This window comes from Epinephelus lanceolatus, chromosome 9 (genome assembly GCF_041903045.1).
Source record: "Epinephelus lanceolatus isolate andai-2023 chromosome 9, ASM4190304v1, whole genome shotgun sequence".
Classification (NCBI taxonomy): domain Eukaryota; kingdom Metazoa; phylum Chordata; class Actinopteri; order Perciformes; family Serranidae; genus Epinephelus; species Epinephelus lanceolatus.
In genome coordinates this window covers 16,984,711-16,996,780 of record NC_135742.1, presented here as the reverse complement: position 1 = coordinate 16,996,780, position 12,070 = coordinate 16,984,711, and positions in this window count along the sequence as shown.

Sequence of the window (12,070 nt, the reverse complement as noted above, 5' to 3'; positions counted from 1 at the left end):
CGTTTCACAACCATCATACCCATCATTGATACAAACAAAAGTGCTTTTGGATGTGGTTTTGAGAAGTATAATGAAGACTGAATCAAACTACAAGATATATAAACAAGTCTTGAAATTTTTTGTCATGCTAGCAGCGAGGCTTTATTGATGCCTCTATGGACCACTTTGGTCCAGATTGAAATATCTCAACAACTACAGGATGGATTGTTATTAAATTTTGTACAGACATTGTTGGTCCACAGAGGTTTGCTACCTGAGGACTATTGATTACCCTCTGACTTCTCCTGTAGCATCACCAGCAGGTTTACATTTGGTGTTTCGAAGCTGATTTTACACAGTGGCCAAACATAGACGTACAACTTCCGGGACTGTCACATGACACCATGTGGCCCAAAGAGACCTTTTCCCATAGATAAACATTGTAAAAGAGATGTCTGTCACATCCCCGTGAAACAACTCATTTCACTATCAGGATCTGATCTTCTCAGTCGGATGACATTCTGCAAGTCTCAAAGAGCTTCACAATCAAATCATTTTATCTCCATTCAAGCATAAGGCTAAACCGAAAGTTAGCCGCTCAGGTGACGGAAGTCTCTGTGCTTGCTTTATGGTTCCTACAATGGGGAGGATCCAGGTAATGTCATACCATGGAAATCAAGCTTTTTGGCTTTATGCGCCACAGAGGCAACTTCCATAGGCAACGCCATATCCAGTTCTCTTTATACATTCATGGTTCTTAGAGAAGTAACCCTGCATTCATGTAGTGAATAATAAGAAAAATTAGTTCTCAACTGGAAAAATTTCACATGAACGCCCCCAAGAATTGGTGGAACAACTTTGAAAATCTACAAAGGTTGACATCATATATGCAGAAATATGGCAGGTAAATGTTTGAATGTTTGGTTGAAGTTATAATACACATATCGCATATCCATTTTTTTTGCTCACCTGTGATTTGTAATATGGTATTAGGTTGTAAGCTTTAGTTGCTGTCCACGTAGAGTGACCTAGATTAGTTCAAACAGTTATTTCTGAGCGTTAGTAAAGCAATATAGTGGTCTTGGGTGATGTACTGGTGCAGCCACAAGTCTGGGATAAAATCACTTTATAAAGCTTCAAACTGTTACTGACATGTTGTTTAAATGCAATGAAATACAACACATCTTCTTTGTGGCGTCCATGTTGTTTCCACATTACGGCTTAAAGTTCATGAACACACCAAACTCAGAAAAATGACCTCCCAACTCTGTAAATGGGACTATCCGAGGGGCACATAAACGCAGCATTAGCAAGTGATGTAAGTATTTTGTACCACTGTGTTCAGTACAGTCTCACAGACTTATTTCTTTTACAGACATCCTTCTTTAAAGGGCTCTATGAAATTCTGAGCATATGAGTTGTCTGGACACCGGTCTCGACATGGAGGTAGCTGAGACAGCTGCTAGTTCCATAAACAGCACTAACAGCTGCAAGTGCTGACAGAGCTCGTGGTGTTAACCAGGGGGAACCGGAGATTATAGGTGCTACACTTTCACAATAACGACATCCTGATATCAGCAGTAACTGCCACGAGTGCAGTACAAAGCAGCAGATAGCCAGTGGAATACATGCACTAACATGCACACACAGCCAGACTGGCTTACTACAACAAAAACAGCAGAGAACATCACAACACACACAAAGGTCACGTGACTTCATTCCCTGCTTAGAACGACATTGCTCCATTATATTTTTACATAGCAAGTTTGCTGCTGTATTAATGCTCTGAATGTCGCAAACAGAACCTTTAAGGAGACTAACATCTAAGTGCAGAAAATGCCTCAGGAAGAGTCAGAGTCAAAGGGCAGGTGTTTTCAGGTCTCTAAAAGCTGCGACAGAGGCTTTTAAAGTGGTTCAATCTAGTTAACAGCACATAGCACCAACATCAAAAGAGAGGAAAGGTTTAAGTTTATCTCTCATGAAAACAGACTTTAGAAACTCATGCAAACAATAAAGTAATTCACTGCAACAACTCATTCAAACAAGTTTCTTAGTCATCTAAATGGAGGCCAGGAAAACAAATTAACTTTGCCTCCAGGGTGCTTCTTGAGCAAATCAGCATCCCAGTCTGGGAAACAGTCAACAGAATATCTGATGCTATTAGCAATGACCTGTTCAGGAGATTGAATCTGAAAATTAGAAGTACAACTGACTTGAATGACTTGTGGAGACTGACAAAGTTTCACTTTCATGTAACAAGAAAATAAGCTGATAAAAACAAAGAATGTTAAAAGGGTGGGTGAAATAAGCTAAGGCTTTAGCCTGCACCTTTTCAGTCCTGTCTTGTTTTGTTTTGTTTTATGATGCTAAAACAAAGCATTAATTTAATGTTTATTTATTGTCTATCTACTAGTACATTGTTTTATACGTTGGAAAATGACCGAAATAAACTAAACTAAATTTAAGTAATTGTTATGGATCATTTCTGTTAAAAATGAAATATCCGGAAATGAGTTAGCACGTTACCATTCCTGGCTCCCTTGTCTCGAAGTGAATGGGTTTTTGGTTAGATGCCTGCATGAAATACATCATTAAATACTCCACTTGTTAATTGTGAAGCTTTTATGTGTCCTAACACAAGGCGATTGCTAAAACATGGCTGATTGAGACAACAGATCATGATTGGGGGTGGCAATAGCTCAGTTCATAGGGAACCGGAGGGTGGCCAGTTTAAGTCCCCGTCCGGACCAAATATGGATTTTGGACTGGTCGCTGGAGAGGTGCCAGTTTGCATCCTGGGCACTGCTGAGGTGTCCTTAAAGGCACCGCTCTGACATCTCTCCATTTAATACATGTATGGGTCCTGTGTGTGTATTTCAGGCTTGCGTGTATATGACAAATTGAATTTCCATTCAGGGATTAATAAAGTACTTCTTCTTGTTCTTGTTCTTGTTCTTCTTCTTCACCCCGATCATTGCTTTACAGCCTTGTTGTGGTGGCAATGTTAAATTATGCAACCCAGTGTGGTTCCTTTATAGCCTAACGTTAGCTTTTTACATCTGGTGATGCATTTAAGCTCCAGCAATCATTTAAGTGGTGTTCATTTGTCAAGATTATCTTGATGAACAAAACATGTACGTATCATAAACATTTGTTTGCCACTGAGCATATTGTCTGCAATTATCAAAAATCCAATGAAAAAATTGACCAGGAAACCAGGGCGCTGCTAACTTCCACGTCAGCCTACAGAAAAACATCCCTGAAGTATTCTTTCACAGACCCCCCTGTTAAAGACCCAGGCTTCAGGCCGTCATGTGTAACCCATCAAAACTGTTAGTTAACAGATTAACGGTTCACTGTTGACATCCCTAGTTTAAGCATGTCTCTGTGAACAGATTCATCTTGCAGACTGACACCTTGAAGCTCCTCAGCAACATAAACAGCTGACAGCAGAGCCTTAAACATATTGCAAACATACACCGGCACATCAGCATGCGTTCCCTCTGGGTTTAAACACATGGCTCCCACACATGCTGCACATTAGTCGATGGATCACACGATTACAGTGGTTCACACTGGTTGAATGGGTGGTAATCATGCATGTTGCAAAGTGTTTTTCATCATGATGAACCCTGTATTACTTGCACGCCATGCATCTGCTAAGCCTGAGAGAACAAATAGCTCCGTCTGAAATATTTGATCAGACATGCACACTAGCCGACACACACACACACACACACATACACATACACAGGCTCGGAGCGAGACTCAGTTATGTTTACTCCTCAGAGACAAGCTCATTTACAACAAGTGCAAAGCAGCTTTTACCATCTCTCACATAGTTCATGATCATGTAAACATTGTGACAAGTGTGTGAAGAGGACCACAGCACGGTAGCACTGATGGATGGGGTGAAGCTCAGAGAATCTTTCTTTCTATTTGATTAAGACAAACACACACACAAACACAGCCTCTCTAACCACTACATGGTCCTTTCACGTGTGATAAATCTGTAACAACCAAATGCAAAGGAAGTGATGACTTGATTATAGCTGACACCAGCTAGTGTTGCTTTGATCCAATGATAGAGAGGCAAAGTTGGCTTGATATAATTTAGTTCAAACGGCCATTTATCTTCCTCAATTTACCACCGGTTATCAGTGAGGCTTTTGTACCTCCATCGCAGCTGCCATGCAACCAATTAATTAATTTTGCAGAGGTCGATGAAATGTTTTAGCTTCAACAAGTTAGTGTGCTAAAGTCACTGTTTGAGAATCAGCCGTACCTGCAGGGTTTTACTGAGATGAAAACTGTTGTTCTTGTTTTTATCTGAGACCTCTGAGTGAAAACAGGTTAAGAGGGATCAGGCAGGTTAATGAAGGAGGAGTGAACGTGTCTCGGTGTGTATCTGTGTGTGTGTGTGTGTGTGTGTGTGTGTGTGTGCCTGAGCACAATTTCTACTGGAGATGGTGGCAGACACGTCCCCCTCACATTTCAAATCCTTTTTTTTCATCCCTCTGACCTTTAAAGTTTCACTTTCAATCACTAAAAGAGCACTACACTGTGCCCTCTGACCATCCAACTGCCAAAATCCAGATCGGAGAAGCTCTGAGTTGATCAGAATGTTAAAATGCTAATCTGGGTGGCTTTCAGTTATTACTTTGTGCTCACAGCATTTCGGCTTAACAAGCAGAAGGCAAGTGATTTGCAGACATTTTTGCCTCTCAGGCAAAACACAAGCTGCCCAACAGCAGACACTACTCAACTCCCCCAACTCCTCTGCATTTTTGGGAAAAGATGAAAATTTAGCTGATTTTATTCATTGATTTTTCTCCAAACAAGACACTACAATTACGATCACCTATCAAAGAAATAAAAGACTCTTTGAAGTAAAGACAGAAATAAAACATTACTGAGTTAAAAGTTTCTTTCTTAACATTGAAAATGGCAGATAGATTTTCCTGTCAGACATTCTTTGATATATAACATAACATTTATCAAAAGAGTTTTAGTGTTATTTACACACTAACATTATCATGGAAAGCATAACAACCAATCTAATCATAATTTATTATTGGCTAGATAATGTACATTTATATAAATTAAGAAAATAATATTTATATTACTTGTATACACTTATATATAGTGTTGGGAAAGTTACTTTTAAAATGTAATAAGTAATGAAACTATTTTAATTTCTTCATCAAAGTATTGTGACAGATTATATTTGATTCCTTTTCGATTACTTTTCTAATGTGACTGATTGCGGTTACACTTGGTTACTGCTGGTAATCAAGCTTCACACTGTAGAGCAATGTTAGAGCTTTTTTTATTTCAGAAGGAAAATATTAATCTCATGTCCAGCAGTGCAAGGCATTCTTATAAGGCAACATGTCCACTCACTTTGGTGTGGTAGGCAGGTTGCAGATATGGAAGAGTTGGGAAGCGGTGCAAATTCAAACAAGAGACCCAATCACTCACAGGAAATGTACAGTTTCAGCTCATTACCCAGGCTTTTGTAAAATAAACTCACAACATAGTTAAAATACCTGGTTTGTACCTGCTACCTGTTTTTACCTTTATTTTTCCAGACAACAAAAGCACATGTTTAGGTTAAGATAAAAAAACATCATGACTTGGTTTAAAATAAGTAGGGTTGTTATCAGTGTCATGTAACGTCATGCTACACATACCATCACACAAAGTTGTTATTAAAACTTCACTGACTGTTGGTTTCACATAGGAAATGGACAGCGAGCTCCTGTGTGAATGTCCTAAGTGTGTTTGACGCAACCCCCTCCCCCACTGCCATCCCTATAGGGTCTTTAAACTACAGTAATTGACGGCGGAGTTCAAAACTGCAGAAAATAAACACTGCAAAAGGTGCCTTTGTACGTTGGTATCCGACATGGACATCCACTGACAAAGCGGCGGTATTTGACAAGTTTAGTTGTTGCACGCTGCATCAACACTACCACTGAGAAAGGTGCCTCTGTGCGTCAGTATCTGATACTGAGATCACCGGCAAAGCGGTGGTATTTGACAAGCTGAATATGAGAACGGGCTGATACTGCCATATAAATGGATCCTGTCTGGATGTAGAGACAGCTGTAAGCCATCCTAACCTTGATGGTGTCACACTTAAATTTGTCCAAACAGCTTTGCTGACCAGTGTTGTCTGGAAATATGCCAAGAGATAGGCATTTCTGCAAGGTGAGAAAATGCAAAGCAACAGAATGAATATTACGCTCATGTATCTTCACATGTAACCCCTTTGTTATCACCAACAATTTCAGTAGTACGTAAATGTAATTGTTACTCCCCAACACTACCTATGTAAGAATCTCTGACTTCACTGTGCCCCCACCTCGAAAACTCAAGCCTACGTCCTTGTGTGTGCCATGTTAGCTAGCTCAGCGTGCAGCAGCAGTGGTCCTACCTCGTCTTGTTGTAAATCTCATTAGAGCATACATGCTTTCCTACCACACGACAAACACACACCTCTCTAATCTGCCCCTCTGTCCATAAGAGCCTCTCTCCCATACACACACACACACACACACACACTCACAAATATGAATACCTCAACAGCTACAGGCAGACATACACTGAGAGACAGATGGTTAATTGCAAGCACACGACTTAACATGCAACCTTACTGAAATCCCACGATGCCACTAAAGCACTTACAGGTATTCAGTTGAGCATAGAGCACGGAATATTCGTCACACACTCTGCAACACACACACACACACACACACACACACACACACACACACGGACAACTTAATCCATGCTGTTGGCAAAGGAGTCTTGGAGCAGCTGCCTTGCTACACACGATGAAGTAGGCATCATCTGGCTGCTGAGAAAAGCCTGTCAGTTATCACACATTTGGACAGACGTACTACCCTACACTTCCACACACACACACTCACACATGCACATAGTCACATACGCAAGCTCTTGCAGGCACACACGTCACACAATTAATTATAAAGTGAGCCATACAGATTGAATGGAGGTGATCCGACAGCTCATCCTCTCTTCTCTCTGAGTAACAAACACTCGAGTTTCGCTGCAAAGAATACGGCCTCATGAATTGTTAACTATAACTCTATCAATAAACAAAAAGAGCAATAAATAAACCACTAAGTTAGTTACAGCAAAACAACAGGCTGGCAGGCAGGCAGGCCGAGAAAGACGGCGAATGTCCCCTTTGTCTGTGTGTTTTTGTGTCTGTCTGAGATATTCTGCACAACAATGCATGCTATAATAATCTTGAGACATTGTTGATTATGGATGGGGTGCAGGGATTTAGGGGGTGATTTACAGGAGAAAACATTGGGAAGGCAGGCTTGAAGGAGACAAAGGCAGTCTGGAGGACAGTGGATTCCTGTATGCTAAAGCGTATGGAGAAATGCGCAGCACCAATAGGATTTTCTCAGTGGAGTCCAAGGTACTGGGATTTGGGAAACAGGATTAGCTGCTGTGTAATAATGTGGATGTGATGGGGGCAACGTGCTCAGAGGAGTCAGCCCATGTGGTGTGTGTGCGTGTGTGTGTCTATATGAGTGTGTGTGGAGTGGGGGGGTTGACGGGAGCAGTCAAAGGGATTAGGAAGGTCCCAAGAATAAGATGTTCTTCTCCTCTCTTTCTCTCTGAGTTTAAAGATTAGATTTTTTTTTTAGGACTGAGGGTTGTAATGAAACATGAACGAGGTTGGTCGGTTCAGCAGGTGTGGGACCTCGCTCACTCCCTGGCATTCACACACACACACTGACACAAACACACAAACAAATACACACAATGTCACAAACAGGCAGAGTCCTCAGGAGAAGATGACTAAGCCTCCTCCGACGTGTATAATCACTATTGTTTAGTTTACAATGAAATGAAAAATAACTTTGCCAGCTGACGCATTCTAAAAAGAAATGCAAGAAGCAATTGTTGAAATGCCCTCAAAACATACATCATTTCTTTTTTCATAAAAATCCAATCAAAGTCTTAGTCATCAGCAGTGTTGTTGTCAAGACCACCGAAACTGAGACCAAGTTCAGAGTGTCTGAATTACTTTAAATTAAATGTAAGACCAAACTTGCAATGGAAATACATAATAAAAGTGAAAATATACGCTTTCTAAGTAAACACATTGATGACAGTTCAAAATGAACAGTAAGGTGAAATGACTCTGATGATTCTCTCTGCACAGACAAAACAAACTAATGAGCAGGCTGGCTAGCACGACTTTAGTTTAAAGATGCAAATTCATTGCACAATCTAAATGCGTAGAGGGGGCGAAAACAGGGGCATTGCACTCATACAGGTGTCAAAGTCTGTTTACTGCATTTAGTAGTGATTCCCTTTTTAAATAATTTTTCCAATAGCGCCAACACTGGAAACTCTTGTGATGACATGACTAAAAAACATTTAAATCCCATCCAATCTGAATTTAAGACATCTTTTCAGACATTAAAGGACCTGCAGCCACCCTGAAGTTATAACCAAAAACCAGAGCGCATCAAGACCGAGGGAAAACCAAGACTTTGAAGGGTTGAGACCGAGACAAGAGCAGTCTGGCTTTCACACTGCATGAAACACTTAAAAATGTGGAACATGCAAACCATTGGCACTCATCAAATTGGTCTGAGAAATACAGAGTCCCATAAAAACACTGTCAGAAAACACATGAAGATTCCTCCTCATTCACCTCTTTTATTGGCATACTGTGCATGTGCTTCTATGTTAAAGTGTACCATGAGAAATGTCTTGATAAAATAATCAGAATGCATTACACATGGATTTTATGTGTGTGAATTTTCCTTTGTTTCTTTGTGCCAACAAATATAAATACTGAGAAGCTGAAATCAGTGTAACCATCTTTATTGACTCCTTTTTGCACAGGTAACTTTGCGATATCCCTGCAGTTGTGTTCATGACCAGTCTTGAAATATAATCTTAAGTCCTCTTTGTCTGAGACCAAGACAAGGCCGAGCAACAATGGTGAGTCCAAGGTGAATACTTTAAAAAGTGGTCCAAAGACCAAGAGTGGTTGGGAGTACTACAACACTGCTCGTCAGTAATTTGTCTTTCTGATTATTATGCCAGGGCGGCACGGTGTTGAGATGGTTAGCACTGTCGCCTCACAGCAAGAGGGTTTGAAATTCGAATCCACTGACTGACTGGTGCCTTTCTTTGTAGAGTTTGCATGTTCTCCCCATGTCGGTTTTGTCTGAGGTCTCTGGCTTCCACAGTCCAAAGACATGTAGGTGAGGGTAGTTGGTGTCTCTAAATTGTCCATAGGTGTGAATGTGAGCATGAATGGTTGTCTGTCTCTATGTGTCAGCCCTGTGATAGTCTGGTGACCTGTCCAGGGTGTACCCCGCCTCTCTCCCAGTGACAGCTGGGACAGGCTCCAGCTCCCTCATGACCCTTAACTGAACAAATTAATTATCATGCTAATGTAAAACTTTGACAAACTCTATGACAGTCCTAGTACAGAATGATAATTGTTTCATTTTAATTCCTCAGAATATACTTCTATATTCATCATTCAGCGACTTGCAACCTCAAACAACATGGCAACAACATTTATGGACGACATCTGAGCCATCCAGCTTGGTGTTACTAACACTAACACAAAGCCTTACGGCCTCTAAGTTCCTCAAAGGGTGCAACCGCCACAGACAGGATGATAAAGAGAACCGGATTCTTTTCATCAAAATCCTGTTTCTTCACCAGCAAAGCTACCTGAGGCTCAAAATCCTGCTCAGTGGGGTTTAAAGAGAGGCAATAAAAGCCTGAAATTAAAAAGAAAACTTCGGCACAGCCAGTTCTGTCATACTCCATTATCACCACATCTGTTGTTATTCCTGCTGCCGTCCCTGTTGCATCAGCTTCTTTATAACTGCGATTGTTGTGTAGCAACTGTTGCTTCTTCACAGCTTCCTGTTAGGGACGGACATTTGATGTGTGTAGCTGTATAAGTGTCTGGTTTTAGGCTACAAATCCCCCTGTTTGAAAGGTTAACTCCAGAGATTTTACACATCAAGGTCTGGTTACAGGTCTTGGGGAGTATTACTGCGTATGTGAAACATGTTTTATAGAGCCGTCTGTGGCTCCAGAGGGAGTTGCGTAAAGTCTGATAAATTGTTGATAAAGTGTATAAAACAGCAGCCAGGGCTGAAGACTGTAAGTTTAAGCATGAAAACAAAAAATCTGGTGGTGCAGAATGAGAAAGACGTGAGGTTTCCAGATCTCTGTAGCATGCTCCTCACCGCTGCTCAAGGCCAGCGGCTCAAAGCTACATTCACCACTACTAGCATAACCCTCCATCGACAATATTATAGGAGTGCAATGCTAAATCAGTGGAGAGGCTCTTTTAGGACTCTCAAACTGAAGTTGAAGTTGAGTTGAAGGCTCCATGTTTATGATCTCAGTGGCAGAGAGTCCCTCACTAACCCTAAAATCCAGATTTGACTAGAAATAAGTTAACTTATGGAAGCAATACACCGTCCACACTGTCCAATTTTTTACTTTAAGTGCATCTAAAGTTAATTAGAGACATTAAGGAAGATTGGATCCTTCATAGATAAGTACCACTTTTACCACACTCAAGACACTCAAGAGCACTGGACACTTTGAATACATTAATTTAATAACTGAACATATATATTTCAGCCTGATCTCATCTCAGGGCGTCAAACATGGTGGCCTGGCTGGTGTCCCTGGGTGTGATACAGACACACAAGGCACACTTGTAGTGTCTGTATGGGTGTTTTCACACCTGCCCTGTTTGGTTCAGTTCAATCGAACTTGCCCCCTCAGTGTGGTTTGTTTGGGCAGGTGTGAACACAGCAGTCACACTCAGGTGTGCACCAAAACAACAGGACCCAGACCTTCTTGAAGAGGTCTCAGTCTGTTTAGAAATTACCTCTGGTTCGGTTTGTTTGTGGTGAGAACGTGTTCCGACCTCGATCCGAACCAACTGCAGTCACATGTCACATTGTTTGGGTTAAACATGAGCATGCTATAGTCCTGGAGGATTATTAATGTGCACCTCCTCCTGTACTGCCTTAATATGCACATTCAGCACATCCAATGCATCAAAACATTGTTTTCTAGTTGGAGCCGAGCCTCGTATTCAAACTGTATGGTTTGACTAAAATGAACAATGACAGCAATATAGTCCACAATGAGCAGCGCTAAAATCAACCTGTGTAGTTGTCCCTCCATTGTGACATTAGAAAGTGTCACATTTATCTTGCAAGTGTACTCTTCTTCAACGTTTGGTTTAATTCCTGGATTTTTCCAACATGGAAATTCTGACCAATCAAGGGCAGCTTTCTTTCATCTGGTCCGCTTCTAAATGCTGCCGTGAGAACACGAACCAACTCTAGGCTGTTATGCAACTAACAAAAGCCCAGTGCAAACCCATCTGTGGCAATGAGGTAGTATAGAGAGCAAGAAAGTTTATGTAACATGGTAAGGAGGTGTGGTGGATGGTTCAAACAAACACAGAACTTTTCCTCAGGAGATTGCTATTTGTGTCCCATGTGAAATCAGAAGTTAATGTTGTTGTTTGTTTTTTTTCAAACTACGTAAGGGTTTTAGCTAAAGTAACGCTCATCAACAGAGGATGGAGCACACAGTTAATAACAAGTTTATAACGGGTACAACGATAAAGGCACAAGACTCACCAGCAACCCTCAGTGACCAACCGGCCAATCTGCTCGCATAAATGGGCTTTGCAGTCTTTGTTGTGATACTTTGTGACAGACATATTATTCAGCTAAAGATAGACAGTAGCTGAAGAAGTGGCAGTGATGAGACTTGCGCCTTTTTGAAAGTTCAGAGATGTTCAACTAGAAGTACTCTGACCGGTCAAAGCACTTTGAAAAAGACGCTGGTTGCAGGGCTTTTTCTCTACTTGGCCACACACAGTTGCATATGCTCTCTCCTCATTGGGAAGAACTTAAGAAAAGATGCTAGCGCTCAGAAAAAACACTATTTGAACACAGGCACTAAAACAGTTAACATCACGTGACATACAACTTGTTAGTTTTATTGCCTAAAACTAAAGTATTTTTGATGA